Raw genomic sequence first — 18,197 nt, 5'->3', positions numbered from 1 at the left:
ATTGTGTATAAATTGAATTTTATTTCATCAAGGCAACAATCAATTTAATGTATAAAAATATTTATTATAATTCTAAATATAATTTTGGATATGTATATTTTTAATGTATAGAAAAGGCAATATTATATACAGTGGTACATTTCAGTGGATTTATTATCGAGGTGAATGAACTAAAATTGTTGGAATCCAATCTTTTGATGTGTAGTTAACCAATTTTGATGAAATGAGGCGTTGTATGAGATACACTTGAACTCCCCGAGGTATTAAGAAGGAAAATAATCTACAAGAGATATATATTTACTGAATATTTTGTTTGTGTCTCAAAATTTTGATAGATAAATAGACGAAATGATTGTTCACTCTGACTATGACATGCAATTAGCAAAGCATGTACTTTGAAATAACTTTATAAATGAAAGGCGATAATGTTCAGAAAACTAAGGAATATAAATTAGTCAGTACAGTGTAATTTTTTTTTCTTAAAACATGGCTATTCCCTGTCCCTTCCTGGAGTTGACGTCATTCCCTTTTTTATTTCAAATATATTCAAAAAAGGAACGCACCGCGTTTGGTTAATATTATATACGGCTATCACTACTACATATATAGAATTTATGCTTGTACACATACATTTACACGTCTGCAAACTTCATATGTTTATGTAGTGGGGGAAACCATGGATCACGTGGTTTTTGCATGAATAGTGTGGGGTGTGGCATTGTTAACTATTAATTTGCAATTAAATTGAGAACCTTTTAAGTGCTTCTCGATGTTTTGTTTTGCGTAAGCTTCGGGATACAATATTACATTATATCTAGTCTCGGTTAAACTAATTTTACCGAAATACATACATTTACAATATTATTTTTAAAACTTATATTGTCATTGTAATATACATTACTGTACATACTGTCTGGAGAGGATACTTCGGATTTTAATGAATTTACTTTGAATGTTTTTCCAATGATACAACAGTTCAATAATACTATATATGATTTGTTTAGTCTTTTTATTATTTACCCAACTACCGGAGAAAGTAGGATAATGATTTTAGTTCGATAGTAAGTAATACATACAAAAACATACAGTCAGTAATAGTTGACTGTGGTTAAATGAGTTTGAATATCTCAATAGCGATTATAGTCGTAAACCCAATTTTTTTATTAAGGACTAGTTTTTGCCCGCTACTTTGTACACATATTCGTAGTTGCAGAAATAGGAAAACTAATGAAGTAGCACTACTTTTAGATAGCGTATCAAAATAATACATACACTAGATTTAGTTAGATCTCCAGGAACGATATGTAAAAAATTGTGCAAATAGTCCATGCGTTTTGCCAGAACAAATATAGAGACAAAATTTCTAAAAATCATTGATTTGACCTCTATTAGTATTATTAAGACCCTTCATATACTTTTTCCTCAATCATATCCCATGTACAGATAGTCTAGTTCGAACTTTGTTATGAATGAAAACTCTTTATTGTTCATTCTAAAGAATGGTACAGATTATAAAGATTAATAATTTGTAAACAAAAAAAAAAAAATGAAAATAACATAAAAGCAAGAGAAAGAGGCAACAATAGGTGCCTTTATTGCTAAGTAGCGATCACTTCCAGGCAACTTTATTTTATTACTTATGTATTCTTACGTATAAAATTTTAAACGATTCCGGGATCAGTGGATGTAAGTAGCTTATGACCGTTCCTTATGGCAGTTAATAGGGTTATGTTCAGCAGAGAAAGATTAAGGGCGGTCATATTTTTCGTTTACCGAAGTGTGGGTGGCAATGTCGCAATTATGTATTAGTTTTCAAAAACAATTAGTTAATGTTAAACTTTGGCGTTGTTTACACATATATTTTAAATATACAATCGGGACTTAATACGATATAACAGCCTTTACAGGTAAATAGTACCTACATACCAGCTTCTTTATTGCCGACGTTTCGACGTGGATTGCACCGCGTCGTGGTCAAGATAGGTTAAGTCCCGATTGTGTATTTCAAATAATTAAACATTTGTTAATATTTTCGACTGATTATTAAAAAAGTGCTCTGCTAACGAACTTAAACGTTAATCATAGAATATTGTATTGTACATTTTATATAAATCTGCAATTAAAAACTTTATGCCTACTTCATATTTAACTTTCGAATTTATCAAATATATTTTTTCAATTATAATCCAAATTTTCAACGACAGCTTAAAAGAAAAGAATATTATTGCATCATTAGCATTTTAGTTCGCTAATAAAGCACTTTTTAAATAATCAATTAGAAACATTGAAAACTGTTTAATTATTTTTGAAAAGTCACAGATAATTACAATGTTGCTAGACTTCAAAAGAAAGACAAAAATTGTAGAACACTCTAAATTTGGGAGTAGGGATCCCACTAAATTAGTTGTACCGAAATGTAAAACTTCTCTATATCAAAGGAACTGCTATTTTATGTTATTAAAATTTATAATAAAATTCCCCAGCACTTCAAAAAATTACTACTTAATTATTTTAAATCCCAATTGCAAAAATGGCTAATTGAACATTGTTTCTATTCAATTAATGAATTTTGGAAATTAAAAGTGAAATGATAATTAATTAATATAATAATAATATTGTTGACACTAATCATAGACCGACTAATATATCAAATTAGATGAAGTACGTTAATTGACATGAAATTGTAATTGACATATTGTTTTGTTATAAGAATTGTTAATTTAATATTTAAGTATTTAAAATTTTGCATGCCTAATTGTATATTCTTAATTATTTTATCATCTGTATAATTACCATATTTCTTGCAAATAAATATTCATTAATTAATTCATTCATTCATTATGAACCCTCTTAATGGCTGAAATGATGATGAAGCATTTAATTTGTTCTCTCACTACATATTACCTTTCCTTACGAGTACGTTCTTGTATTTATTAATCATAATAACACGTCATAAATGTTTGTCTTTGTTTCACTGCAATATATTGGACATTGTTTCTCTTCTTTTGTATATATATTCACCAATTACGAGATTAAATGGCAATAGTAACAAATAATTACAATACATCGCAGATAGAGAAAGGCTAGAATTAAAAAAAAATTGGCAAAATTTATAGATTAACATAGAGACACAGAGGCAACAAGACTGCTTTATCAATATTCTTTAATTCTGTGTCGTAGTGAAAATTATAATTGTCTTATGTGATCTTTTTGACCGATGGGCTTTTTTGCGTAAATTCGTGTGATTTTAAAGAGCATCTTGGGTCACGTAATACTCTCGGGCACATCAGAGGTCTATTAAAATACTTACCAAATAAAAAAAAGTTTATGTACTTTTATTTGTTATCTCTTAGTACACTAACAGTATACACGTAATATAAGTATTTTTTTACGAATAACAATGCAATGATAACCCCGTCTGCGCTATCGGTATACATTGGCGGGGCACCAGTGAGGGATGATTGGTGAGGATGAAAAGGCAGGGCAGGTCAGTTAGACCATCGTGACGAATTCAACTATAAATTAGTCAAGATGGTTTCCAGGTAGAACCGCGTGGAGGTCGACCTGATATCCTGAATAGGGACTAACCTTCCAATTACTAATAATGTCTTCCCCCCTAATATAAGTATGCAGGGTAGAGTAGGGATTAGGCTACTTTTTATCTCACTAAGTAAATGTATCCTAGTCACGTGGATAAAGCCGAGGGTAAAGGGGTTAAGATTATTATTAAAGGGGATAAGAGGCCCTATTGTTAGGATCCGGTCAGGACAATCAACATGTGGTTCCTCGGAGGAACTTCCTCCTGGAAAGCGTCGTGTCACGGTTGGGTCCGGTAATTTTATTTCACAATAACATCTCACGACTTCGTCTCCAAATATCGCCGCCAATATTAAATTCAATTGTATAATAAAGAATAATAAGCCATTTCTGTCTATTGCACTGTATTTCAAATAAAATAATGTAATCACACTTTTGAATAGCAATTTCTTAGGGTTTCGCTAAATAACTAAATAATAAAAAGGAACTCTTATAATCATTTACTGTATTTCTGTTTATCTGTCAAGCCGTATATTCGCATGCCATCGTATATTCGCTGCGTCAGTTTTTAAAATGTTACTGATAAATAACATATAACACTGTAAGGGTCACTCACAAATAAGCTTCATTAAAATGTTAATTAATAAAAATGATTAGTAGAAAACAATTAATAATAAATATATATTTTTTTGGATTTTAATTGAATGATAACCCTGCCAGCGTATTTCGGTAGAGTAAGCACAAGTGAGAGATGACAGATCAGGCCCTCTAGACAAGTGGCAAGCGAATTTATCGATGGAATCGATAAATCCCGTAAGATAGAATGAGATAGTAACGTCAGATGTCTGATTCCAACTCATAGACTTGTAAGCAATTTCGATTCCATCGACGAATTCACTCGTCAAGAGGGCCAGGTCTCTCGTGACGAATTCAACAACAATTAATCATGATGGTTCTAGGGGAACCGCGTGGAGGTTGCTAGCAATAGGGCTGCTATTTTCTACTACTAACTATGCCTTTTTCCCTGATCATTAAATATTAGAGTAATATATTTTTTAATAAATACCTGGGTAGGTAAAACAGTTTTAAATTTTTAGCGTTAAAGATATAATTAATTAAAAGGAAAGGAAACCATAATATATTACGTTTAATAAATTTATTTCGTCTCTATTTAGTTTTGTATTTAGTTTTTGTTTAATTTTGTATGTATTTGGCTTTGCAGTCCACGGCCTAGCTGGCGAAGATTATTAATTTCTCTAACTCAAGGGAGCTTTATATTTTCTGGGATAATAAATATCTCATAGCCCACTCGAGCAAATAATATTTTTTTTCTTTGTATATTATTCTTTATAGGTACATATATAGAATAACATACAAAGTATATTTGCTCTAGTGAATCTATGTTTGTATGTAAGTAGTAAACCATAAAGTCTATTCATAGAAAAAAGAAAGGAAGTAATATTTTATTTATGGTGGATACCAATAATATAATATATATATAAGGAAAACTTTCTTAATCTACTAAATTATATCTATTAAATTTTGTAAAAATTGTATGTACATACTTTCGATAATAATGCTACAAAAACGATTCAAAATTGATGAAAATATTGTAGAGGGTACATTATATATATATATATACATACATACATACATACATACATATATATATATATATATATATATATATATAGATATATATATATATTACCAGAGGGAGACTTTGTACAAAAGTCGATTGCTTGGGCACCTCTGTCCCATTCGTGTTTCAACCGTGAAGCAGTTGTGTTTGCATGACTGTGTTTCGGTCTTGAAGGGTGGGATATGGCGTGAATTTACAAACAGAGGAATAACACCTGAGTCCTCAAATGGCAACCCATGGGGGGTATCATGGGTGAAACAGTATATGTCTGCTATGTCCATGGTACTGCTCATGTCTATAGGCGACACACTTTTGTTACCACTTATCAGGTGGGCCGTCACACATTCTAAGTTGCATATATATATATATATATATATATATATATATATATATATATATATATATATATATATATATATATATATATATATATATATATTGTCACGAGCACTTCTTATATATTATTCTTTGTATATTACATTAAGAGTAACAAAATAATAAAAACAATATTTTTTTGTTTATTTCTATTTTACATTGCTAAATTTCCATATTCATCATAAAGAAGTTTCAATGAATATTATGTATCTAATCTACCAAATATTGGGGGAAAGGGATTCATAGTAATACAGACTACTAATCCCATTGTTAGCAACATACTCTGTCAGGTCGACCTCCCCGTGGTCCCCTCTGGAAACCATTGTGCTGCATTTCAGGTGTATTCATCACAATGAACTAATTGACTTGTCTTTTCATTCTCTCGTATCACACCTCACTGGTGCTCACACACATATATATATATATATATATATATATATATATATATATATATATATATATATATATATATATATATATTTGTCACAAGCACTTCTTATATATTATTCGCGGGCGAGGTTACCATTCCATTATTGTCTTTCATAAAAAAATTAAACATAAGAAAATGATATATATACTTAGTTATTTGCAGGCAAATTGAGAATTTCCTCCTTCGGACCTCATAAGTGTCGAAACCATTCCTTCTAAAGTTCTAACCCATATCAGCTTGTCATAACAAGTTATCTTTTTACAAATCAGAACTTAGTACCGTCTATAATTGAACATCTACAACTATGAATATAATACATTATTCGGCTCTCCCTTAGGGTCCGACCTAGTCGGATTTAGTAGCTGAAACAGTTATAGATTTAATTAAATTGATCCGATTAGAAGTTATATTTATGAGAACCCGGTCCAATACAAACGTTTTACCATTGCCCTCAAATTAGTCATGTTGAAGATATTTCTAAGAATACGCTCCGTCTCGACGGAGGTCTGTGTCGAAAATTAAAAATATTTTACTTTATTATAGCTGGACTTGTTGCGTCTTTGTTACGTAAAATGTTTCACAATTTTTGTTTTAAATAACAATAATATTTAGATTTTCAAAACTTACTTGTCATGATCGTAATCATTTTCAAATCAATCTCTTTAAAAAAAAATAAAAACGATTTTTTTCAAATTTGACACATGCTATTCTTTTGTTACGATTCTAATGTTTTTTTGTTTTCAATTTTACAATATACGCCGTCCTTTTATCAACATCATCTTTATGCTTTTTATTTCAATAATTCCTCAACTAAAACTTATGTTTATTTTTTATCCGATATTTACATACATACCTATGTCACGAGAAGTTAATGAACTCATTGTTTTAGTCGTTTCCGATAATTGTTTCAACTTCATCCGGAAGGAGAAAATTTTACCAGAGGGAGACTTTGTACAAAAGTCGATTGCTTGGGTACCTCTGTCCCATTCGCGTTTCAACCGTAAAGCAGTTGTGTTTACATGGCTGTGTTTTGGTTTGAAGGGTGAGATATGGCGTGAATTTACTGGGTACGGAGAAATAACATCTGAGTCCTCAGGAATGGCAACGCATGGGGGGTATCATGGGCGAAACAGTATACTCTGTTATGACCATGGTATTGCTCATGTCTATAGGCGACGGTTACCACTTTCCATCCAGCTTGTTTGCCATTTTAGGTTGTATAAAAAAAAGTCTTCTTCAGGGTACGTTTGGCGCTTTGTATCACAGCATTTCGCTTCCCACTACGGGCTGCACTGCATTGCACATAAACTCAGCGAGTTAATTAATTCCCCGTTACATATCTATATCGACAATATTCAGATTAATTAATTTTACAGAGATATACAACGATATAAAATGCGTAATTAAACATGTTTTTATAGTATAAAGAAGAGTATAGAGAACATGGTTTGTAAAGGATAAACTAAAAAAATAATTGACCGATTTTAAAAATTCTTTCACCTATAGAGATCTGCATTATCAGTAAGTAATATGAGCTGTATTTTATTAAAAAAAAAATCGGGGCGAGTCGATAGTTTACAATTTAACTGCAATCATCATACATGTAATTTAATATCATTAAAGGTAACATACCGTACGCAGCTGTATTCCGCAGGTAAGCTAGCACTAGGTGGGGAAATCTACATGACAGGCTTTCCTCAAAAAAAAAACATGCATCCTTGTTCCTTCTTTATTACACTATCCATGTTCAACACAGAATGTATATCCTGCGTTTTTATTCGCTTGAAGTGCTATGGACGAAGTTGACGAGATATATCTATATACTTATATTAATACATAAAAATTCCATGTCAGGATGTATATGGATAGTGTAATAAGATATGAAAATCCCATGTCAGGATGTTCGTTCCTGCTAATCTCTGAAATTGTTGGGCCTTCCTCTTCTTGGGAGCAATAATGGAGATGTGCGAGGTGAAGGGTCTACGCGGAAAAACAGTACAAATACGAGTATATATATACAAAAAACAAGCATAATTGATTAAATATGAAATATATATGTGGTTCTCTGAAATTTGATTATTTTTATCCTAATTTTGACGAAGATGTTTTTGTATGATACGAATAAAATTTTGTATTCCATACTGTGGGTATAATACCTATTTTGTTGTATCTAAAAGGGCTAGTCACTTTATTTTGTAATTTAATAGAAATTTAGGTTTTTTTTTTTAAATCAGTGTTCTAGGGACTGACATGTTAAGAACTGATGTATATATATATGAAACCAACTTTCTAAATAACTGAATTGTAATTTAAACACATTACACAATCTTTTATTAATTACAATAAAATCACAAAGGTCTAAAATAATTATTTTTAGCAATATTTGTTTTACATTTCGTAAACATTAAAAACGTACATTTTGAGCATAGAGAGTTATATGGGTGTGAAAAATGGACAATGAACAAAAGGAAAGAATGATGCTTGAGACATTGGAAACGTGGACAAAGAGGGAAACGGTAAGGATAACTGGACAGAAAAACTAACGAACGAGAAAGCCTTAAAAAGAGCGAATGAGAAGAGAAAATTAATAAAAATAATAGAGAATAGTAGAGACAAAATGCTGAGCCATCTTACGCGATATGACGATTTTATAAAGAGTATACTAGTAGGAAAAATTGAGGGCAAAAGAAGAAGGGAAGACCGAGAAATTACTACATGGGATAGATGAAGGAAACACTAGGTGTCATGTCGTACATGGAGGTCAAAGATATGGCCTGGAATAGAGTTGGCTGGTAGAGAATACTTGAATTAGTTCAACAAAAGGAACCTCGACAAAAGGAACTTTTTAGATAAAAAAAAAAACATTAATTGCTTTTTAAAATTTGTAAAATATTGTCAACAAATAGTTAATTTAATATTGACAATCAAATTAGGAAATGGTAGTTTTTTTTTTACATCTTCGTAAGATATGTCATCAATACAGTACAGTAAATAGAAATAATTATATTTTGACTGTAGATTAAAGAAATAACTAATGCATTAACAACAAATGCTATTTGCATAATAGTATTTCAGTAAGAGCTCTAACGAGATTATTTCTAATTTTAACAAATTAGGTTCCATTTGAACTTTCACTTTACATACTAAAGATTAACTTCGAAAACTGTAAGAACTTGAAACAGCTGCCTGTCTAGATTAAAATAGATGTTATATTTATTTAACTTCTTATTAAATATGAGGCTAATTTTGAAACAAGGGCAAGTTTGTTTCTCAACAAATGATGTACGTCTGAAGCAAAACAGTTAAACAATGTTTTTTTCTAGCTTGCCGTATTTGTATAAAAATTAAAAATATGATGGTTCAGAATTGAAATACTCATGTATATTTTCAACTGCAATAGGAGGGACGAAAGAAATATATTTAAAAGATATAACAAAAATAAAATTATTTATAATCAACAATGGTAAACACAATGGTTTCCAGGGGGAACCAAGTGGAGATCGACCTGATAGGGTATATTGTTAATAATGGGGCTGTTAGATCCTATTATTAACAATCCCTTCCCCCCTAATTGTTAGTGTCGTTATTTAAAAAAAAATTGTATGACTTAAAAAAAAAGAAAAGAAAAAGAAATATCATATAAAATATTTGAATTTAGAAATAGATTAAAAAGATTTCGATTCGTGATGAACATTGTTCCTTAAATAAAAAAAAACGGAGGATTTATGTACGATTAGATTATATACTGATAGGCTACAATAATAATTAGATATTAAAATTTGTCAAAGATACCGTGTATGAAGAATTTTATCCTTTTGAAAGTCGTTTAAAAATATATTAACCATTTTTCCAGGAACGTGGGGCAAGAAAAACCAATTACCCACAAACGTGTACATTATAGCCTAAGGTCCCGCCGCTGATTTTTGTAGGTATGAGATTTTTTAATAAAACTTGATTTACATGAAAGATAATAAAATGCACCTGAGTTGCTTGTTTTCAGTTAGCCGCATCCTTGCTTGCGGCCATCTTTTATAGACAACCATGCTGTTGACTCTATGCTGTTAGAAAAGAAAATAATTTTTGTTCAGCGTAGATTTTATTAAAAAGAACTAATTCCCTTATAACTATAACACAATCGTACGAAAAGAAATATACGTGCTAGTTACTAGCTTACTCTTATTAGTGGTAATTTTTTAGTAGGCAACCATATATTACCGTATATAGGAAAGAATAAAATTCGTTTGTGAAAATCTTATCTAAAAGCATATTAAGTTTAGGTTAATAAATTTATCAAAATTATTACTTATTTTCACCTGGCAACACTAGATTGAGACTAACTGAGAGCAAGCAACCTGCGTGCATTGTATTATATTTTCGCCTACCTTTCATTAAAACAAAGTTTCACTGAAAAGTCTATACCTGCAGAAATCAGCCGTGAGATCTCAAGCTATTAGCAATAGCATCGTTTTCCGTGATAATAATTACCCGATGAAATCCGGTAAGGAGGCGTACCTTTCTCCCTTTAACACGAATATGTGTTGCTGGATAAAGTAAGGCGTAGAATGACTTTCTTCAAATTGAAGTAATCGCTAGCAAATTACTTTTTCGAGAATTCCCTGAGCTATTCATTTGAAACAGCCATTTCGCGTTCCCGGCACGTGAGTGAAGTCCAATTTGCTTGTGTAAAACCATGCAATTAGTAGTGTTTGTTGTTTCTCGGTTCTTGTGCTGTTGGTGGTAAGTTGAATGGATTATCTTTACTCGTATACATGTAAGGTCTACTAAGAATCCTTAATAATATTAATAAGTAGCTATTTCCCGTGGCTTTTTTCGTATTTCTGTATTTTCTTTTGCGTATACTACTTATATATTATATTAATTTTCTGCAGTATTTTTGCAATTTTTTATCGATTGTCAGATAAAGACAATACTGTACTTGACTAAAAAACAATAACATTTTAACTATTTTGGGGGTTGTTTTCAGAATTTTATATAGCATATGTTAACTATTATTTAGCTTAATTCACTATGAAATTTTCATCACGATGAGTCCAGCCATTTTTATTACACGAGCAAACAAACCAATAAATACTCAGAGAGATTTTTTTTCAATTTTTATCAGTAAATAGTTACCAAAATTTTTAAAAATACTAATAAGTTACAATATATTTATAAAATACTTTAATCTACAATTTTGTTTTCGCTAGGATTTTATTATAATTATGTAATAGTATCATAATAACATAAGTATAGCTTAACATATAGATATATTTTGTTATACCACAGGGAGCAAAAGAGCATGCGGCTCACCTGGTCTTACGTGACTACTGTCGCCCATGATCACCCGCAACACCAGATGAATTGCAAGTGTGCTACCGGTCTTTTAAAAAGGAATATGCTCTTTTCTTTGTATAAGTAAATAATGGCATATTTAATTATTTTTATATGTTTACATATAAAAAGAATTTTTTTTTTGTAATAATAAAATTTATGAATAAATTGTTCAATTTTGTTGAATCAGGCCATTGCAAAAATATAGGATCATACAAAATTCTGTCGTTTAAACGTGATTGAATAACAAATATCTAATTATTGAAACATCATATAATATTCAATGGACAAATACAATTATGTTCTTTGCAACATTTTTATTGTTACCAATAGCGCCCTGGAAAATATAATAAATACATTTTGGAAGCCTTTGTTGTTTACCGGCGATACTTTTAAAGTACTTTTTCAACTGTTTTAATTCCCTTAGGGGCTCGAATAAAATTCCCTGTAGACATATTACCTAATTGAATTTAATATATTATTAACAGCTTCAACTCCGGTGTCTGTATATAAATCAAATAGTTTACTCGAAACATAAAAGTGCTAGTAATGGACTTCAATAAGTTTTGATGTGAAGTTACACGAAGTTCTATGAAGTCTACGTTCAACTTGGGTCTTAGCTAACATGTAGTTTGTTTTATACCTGCAGTCCACAATTTATTATATAATGTTGGTTGAATAACTGTTTAAAATTATAAGGAAGTGAACCTAATAGCTTATATAGTGTTTAAACGTAAACTTAACGTATTGCCTGTTATGTAATGGTTTTTATACAATTAATATATATTTTACTAAAAAAAAAAACAATACTGGAGATGTAATTGGTACTTTTGCTCTTAAGTTTTATTTTCTGTTTACTGTAATAAATTATGTATGCATTGATTTATTTGAAAAAGAAATATAATGTAGAATATATGTAAATTTCTCATATTGTTAATAATTTGCACGCTAACATAGAGGCAGAATATATACGGGAAATGTAAACCACTTACGTCTAAAACTACTTATATTTTAGCAAAATACATTTATTTCATTTTTAGAATTGCTTGTTGGATTAGTCACCAATCAGCAGATTATGCTGTTAATGACTCATAACCATAAAATATATGTACTATATAACTTTATACACTCTTGACAGAAAAAAGTGTTAAATAGATGCCAAGTAGTGTAACGGTAACATCAAATCGACGACTGTTGCGGTTTGCTTGCGGATTTTTGACCTAATAGAATTAGGGTCAAATCGAAATTAGTCGAATAAACGTCAAATAGTATAAGGGTAATGTCGTGTTGATGTCTATCTGATATAATTTCAATTTGGTCTCATTTCGATTGCGTCAAATATTTACCTCTTTGATTTGGAGCAAAATGTTTTTACTTAAATATTAAATGGCTGTGACTTCGACAGTATGGTACTTTTAATTCATGTAGTCACTAGTCTTCAGTAATGCATGAAGAGTGCCACAGGCGTCACAGTAGTATTTATATTGTGAAAACTTTTCTTCAAATGAAAGAATCTCTATATTTGATGGAGTGAAAATTTGTATAAAATTTTCACTCTTTGATCACCTCTATCGCACTCGTGTTTTTACTAAAGGTCCTGTATAGCTGTGTTTGAAGTGCGGGATATGGTATATGAAATTACAAGGTACCGAGGTACATCATTATCCTAAGGAATAGAAATGTATGAGAGGTACTATCTTAGTCATAGTAGGTTTTTTTTAATATTTATTATGCTGCGCATCTCTTATGCTTGGTTGCTTGTATAGAGAAGTATAGCACCTTAGTTCTCAAGAATAGTAAAGTTTGAGGGGTACCATGGTTGTTTTAATGTACTTAAAAATGTCTATACTTTACGACATAATACTTGTCAGTTTTCTTCACATCGAAAATTATTATTTTCCATCAGGCGGACTCTTTGCTTGTTTTTCATTCTAAGCATCAAAAACAAATAGATACCATTATCTTCTTTAGGCTATAGGTATCATATATATCCAATTAAATGTGTATAAAAGACCTTTGTTTGACCCTATTATCTAGGTAAAAAGGTTTTCTCAAAATACAATTCATTGTTAGTAAAGGTTTTTTGGTATAATGGCCGCTTGGAAGCGTGCCGTCCTAATTGCGTCGAAAGCACTTAAAATCCGTGACGCCTAAATACAGAGCACTAACGAAATTTGTCAAGATCAATTTTTGCTGCAACAACAAAACATGTAAATTGAGGCCAGTGTAAAAATACATTTTGTATTGTTTAAAATCGACGATGGTGGATCATTTTCGATTGATATTAATTATAACTGAAGAGAGTTGTAACCTTTGTCTTTGCTTATTTGCTTTATAGGACGTTGCCGCATCCCTGAAAAAAAAAAGACATCGAGCGTGTTTGTCTCATTTTATTTCATACATGCGGTAGCAAAAACATATAGAATGATGGTTCGGTATTTGAATAGAATTATTTGTTTAATTCTGCAACCATTAGTATGTGTGTGACTGACAATGCTCGAAAATTTACCACTATTATTACTACTTGAGTTTTTCATAACCTTTCATATTTGCCATCGTTCACCGACTGCAATTTTGTTCACGCACCTTTTGCGATACGTGTTTTACCTCTAAATGAGGCATCTTCTGAAAAAATATTAGATTGTTGTCCGGAGCTTAATATTAACCGTTAGGGCGCCTAAATTACGAATTTCGAAAAATTTATAGTTTGGGCACCGATAATTACCAGTGATATGAACTTTTTCAAGATAACAACTCACAAATATGTAATCACGGTAAATAGTTCTATGACATTGGTAATAAGTATGAATGCGATTTTGTAGTTTTTAGCCAAACGAGCATCTGTATGGCTTGTATTTTTCTAAGTAAGTAAAAATATATGTACAAATATATAGTTTATGTGCATTTCTATAAATATATTCAATAAATGGTTGCAGTATGTGAAAAAAAGTCGGATAAATGATTGGGGACACCAGTAACGTAGAAGTGGAAGGATGCAGATATTGGTGGTGTTTACGCAATATTATATGCTTCAATATGTCTAAATCTCATTTTATATTTGTTTTAATTAATCATAATTTATTTCTAATGAGCAGGATCTCAGTTTCTTTTAATCTGTCATCTAGTAAAAAATGTAATTAGGATTGTCTATGAATCTCTCTCTTCCATTCGGCACTCAATCAAGCAACCGTATCTCTACGATTATATTTCAATTATTCAGTAAATTATAAAGATACTAGAGGGAGACTTTGTACAAAAGTCGTTTGCTAGGGTACCTCTGTTCCATTCGTGTTTTAACCGAAAAGCAATTGTGTTTTTATGGCTGTGTTTCGGTTTAACATATGTTGATCAAATTGATGGAGTTCTTAGGCAGAAGAGTATATAATACTGGCGTGTATATAATAGATGCATTATGACAATAGATGAAGTAAAAAATACATATCTAGCGAGCATACATTACATATTTTGTTCCACATGGTTCCCTCCGTCTATACTGCAACTTTGCGTGAATATAAATGGATAAATAGATATATAAATAAATGCAAAATAACATATAAAGAATTTAAAATATTAAAATTTCAGCGTTTCTTTGTATGACCTGCGATTCTTCTGCAGTTTAAAGTATCAAATGTAAATTGCTTTGTATGAGCATTATCCTCTTACGACCGTCACAAAGGCATGTCTACCCGCGTTTCGTATGACATGGGACTAAATCAAATTAATTCGCAATTTACGTACTTAAGCAAACTTCGAAAGTTCTAACTTTAAGTGGGATAGCCCGAATTAATAAATGTTTAATGTATTCTAATGTTATTATGAAGTAGCTCTTGCCCGCAACTTCGTACGCATGATTTTTGGAAGTAAATATCTATAATATTTCTTTGAATATTTATATACATTACGAGTATATTGTTTACTATGATTAAAAACTTAACGGTATAGCAAAATTTGTTTTTTGCTTTTTTTTATACATTATAAAAACTGTGGTAGGTTGAAACTACGTTCTATTTTTATGAAATTATATTTAAATCGATAGCAGTATTAGCTTTATTTAGTCGCTGAGCCATAATGCTGGCTGAATGAATAATAATAGATGGACGGACAAAGTCACATCATAAGGTTCCATTTTACTTTTTTAGTACGGAACCATAAAAATATAATTATTAACGTTCATAGAATTAATCAATTTATTTCAATAAAACTATACATTCCGAGAATAACCAAGCTGTCTTTGTCCTGTTAGATTCCTATGAATAATTATTACTTCTCGTTTCACCATGAGTGTTTAATGAAATGTAGGTTAGCAAAGTTTTCAAGTAAAATCAAGACTTTTGTGGTGAAACTATATAACTAAGCAGACAGTGGTTATTTAGAGCGATGAAGTTTAAAGGTTATTTGAGGCTATTGTAAAAGACAGAAACCTTGATGCTGTGATTGGTGCACATACATTTGGGGTTTTCAGAAGTAGACTTGTATATATATTTATACGACTTAAAATGGCAAACAAGCTGACGGCCCACCTGATGGAAAGTGGTATCCGTCGCCTATAGACATGAGCAGTACCATGGACATAACAGAGTATACTGTTTCGCTCATAATATCCCCCATGCGTTGCTATTCCGGAGAGGACTTAGATGTTATTCCTCTATACCCTGTAAATTCACGCCATATACCACCCTTCAAACCGAAACACAGCCATGCAAACACAACTGCATCACGGTAGAAACACGAATGGGCCAGAGGTAACCAAGCAATCGACTTTTGTACAATTTTTTTTTTTTTTTCTGAATGTGTTTGCTGTTGGCCGTGTGTGGCCTTTACAGCTTCACCGGACGCGAATGCAGGGGCGAGTGCTGATGGCACTCCAAGCCCGCGAGAGGGGAGCGACAGAGGTGTCGACTCTTTCTTATGGACTGCGGTGTGTGTGTGCGCCTAAGGGCGCCAGAGTGGCTCGGCCTCGGCTTAGGCCACCGCACTTCGACCCCCGTCGAGGGACGGCGAAGGGTCGGTACGTCTAGGTGGGTGAGATTGCGACGCGGTTGTTATGCGCTCGGGCGCAAACCTGATCGCGCGCGGACCGTGTGTCGCGAGGGTTCTTCGCCCCCGCCGGCGGGGGCGGTGTGTGCGATGTGTGGGTGTGTTTGTAGGGGCTCTTGTCGAGGGTTCCGCGGTAGGTAGGGAGGGAGACGCGTTTGCCGTCGTAGTTGGATCATCGGGGTCCAAGAGTGCGTGCCTCGGGCGACGACGTTTTGGAGCGACGTTCTCTATGGGGGGTTTGTATTTGACCGCTCTTACTATGAGCGGATTTGAATGGGACTCGGCTGAGGCGAAGTAGCGTCGAGACGCTTGCTTCATAAATTGCCTTATAGTGGGTATTTTGAGGTCGCGGTGTAGATCCACGTTGCGCACGTACCACGGGGCGCCCGTGGCCCGTCGCAGAAATTTATTTTGCACCACCTGAAGGGGGTGAAGTAATGAAGGAAGGGCGTGGGCGAAGACGACACTAGCGTACGTCATCACCGGTCTTATACATGCTTTATAGAGCGTCAGCTTTGCGTTAAGCGACAATTGGCTGCGCTTGTTAATAAAGGGATGGAGGCGTCCCAGTATAAAATTGGCCAGGCCTCGGACGCGCTTAAGATGAGATGCGAAACTCAACTTGGAATCTAGTGTCACGCCTAGGTATTTGGCTTCGTTCGTCCAGGGGACGGGCGTGCCAAACAGCTGAATAGAGGCGGGAAGGGATGGTTTTCTTTTGGCCGTGAAAAGCACGGCGGCGCTTTTATCTGGGTTGACTTCGATGCGCCATTTTCTGAACCAGTAGGCCAGCTCGTCCACCGCCCGTTGAAGCCTGTTGGCTGCACAGGCGGCCGACGTGCTGTCCACATATAGGGCTATATCATCAGCAAAGAGGGCGATTTGCACTCGGGGCTGACGCGGGATGTCGTTGATGTACAACGAGAAGAGGGTGGGCGAGAGGACAGCGCCTTGAGGGACGCCGGCTCTAATCGGTCGTGCGCTGGAACGCACTCCATTGACGCGATAGCGATATGACCTATTGGACAAGAAGGCTCGTATGATGTGCACGAGCCTGTCTGGCACTCCCATCTTGTGCAGTTTGAAAATCAAGCCGCTGTGCCAGACTTTGTCAAAGGCCTTCGCTACGTCGAGAAACAGGGCACATGTGACCCCGTTGGATTTCAGGTGTCGGGCGTTGAGGACGTGTTCTACTACACGATGTACTTGATGAACAGCTGAGTGCTTGGCTCTAAAGCCGAACTGCTCATCGATCAGGATGCCTTTGGACTGTAGCCAGTCTTTCAGGCGTGCGAGTATTAGCTTCTCATACAGCTTCCCCAGCGAGCTGAGGAGACTGATGGGGCGAAAACTGGTGGGAAGGGACTTATCTTTCCCAGGTTTGGGAAAGCCTACGACATCGGCTTCTTTCCAAGCATCTGGAAAGATGGCATTGGTAATTGCCGCATTGAAGATCGCTACTAGAAGTAGCAGAATGGTTTCTGGCAGACTCTTAAGGAGTCTGTTAGAGATACCGTCGGCACCGGGTGCCTTTCGGTTGGGGGTTCCTTTGATGAGTGTTCGCACCTCATCCAGTGTAACGGGGGGAGTGACTCTACTGGAGGGATCGACAGGATTCGCTCCACCTCGGATTCTACCTTCTCTAGATGATCATCGGGCACCGGAAGGGTGCTCGGCATGCATTGGGCCTCTAGGCTGTCTGCTAAGCATTCAGCCTTTTCTTCATCAAATAAGGCCGGACTGTTGTTTGTTCGGACTAAGGGCGGAAGGTCGGAGTAACACTGGTCTGTTTTGAGGGTTTTGGCTACTCGCCAGTACGCAGTATGGCAGGGGGTGAGTTCTTTG

Source organism: Galleria mellonella, unplaced genomic scaffold (assembly GCF_026898425.1).
Source record: "Galleria mellonella isolate WM207_F2 unplaced genomic scaffold, CSIRO_AGI_GalMel_v1 utg173, whole genome shotgun sequence".
NCBI lineage: Eukaryota > Metazoa > Arthropoda > Insecta > Lepidoptera > Pyralidae > Galleria > Galleria mellonella.
The sequence above is the reverse complement of the archived record's forward strand: the minus strand, read 5'-3'. Positions refer to the sequence as shown.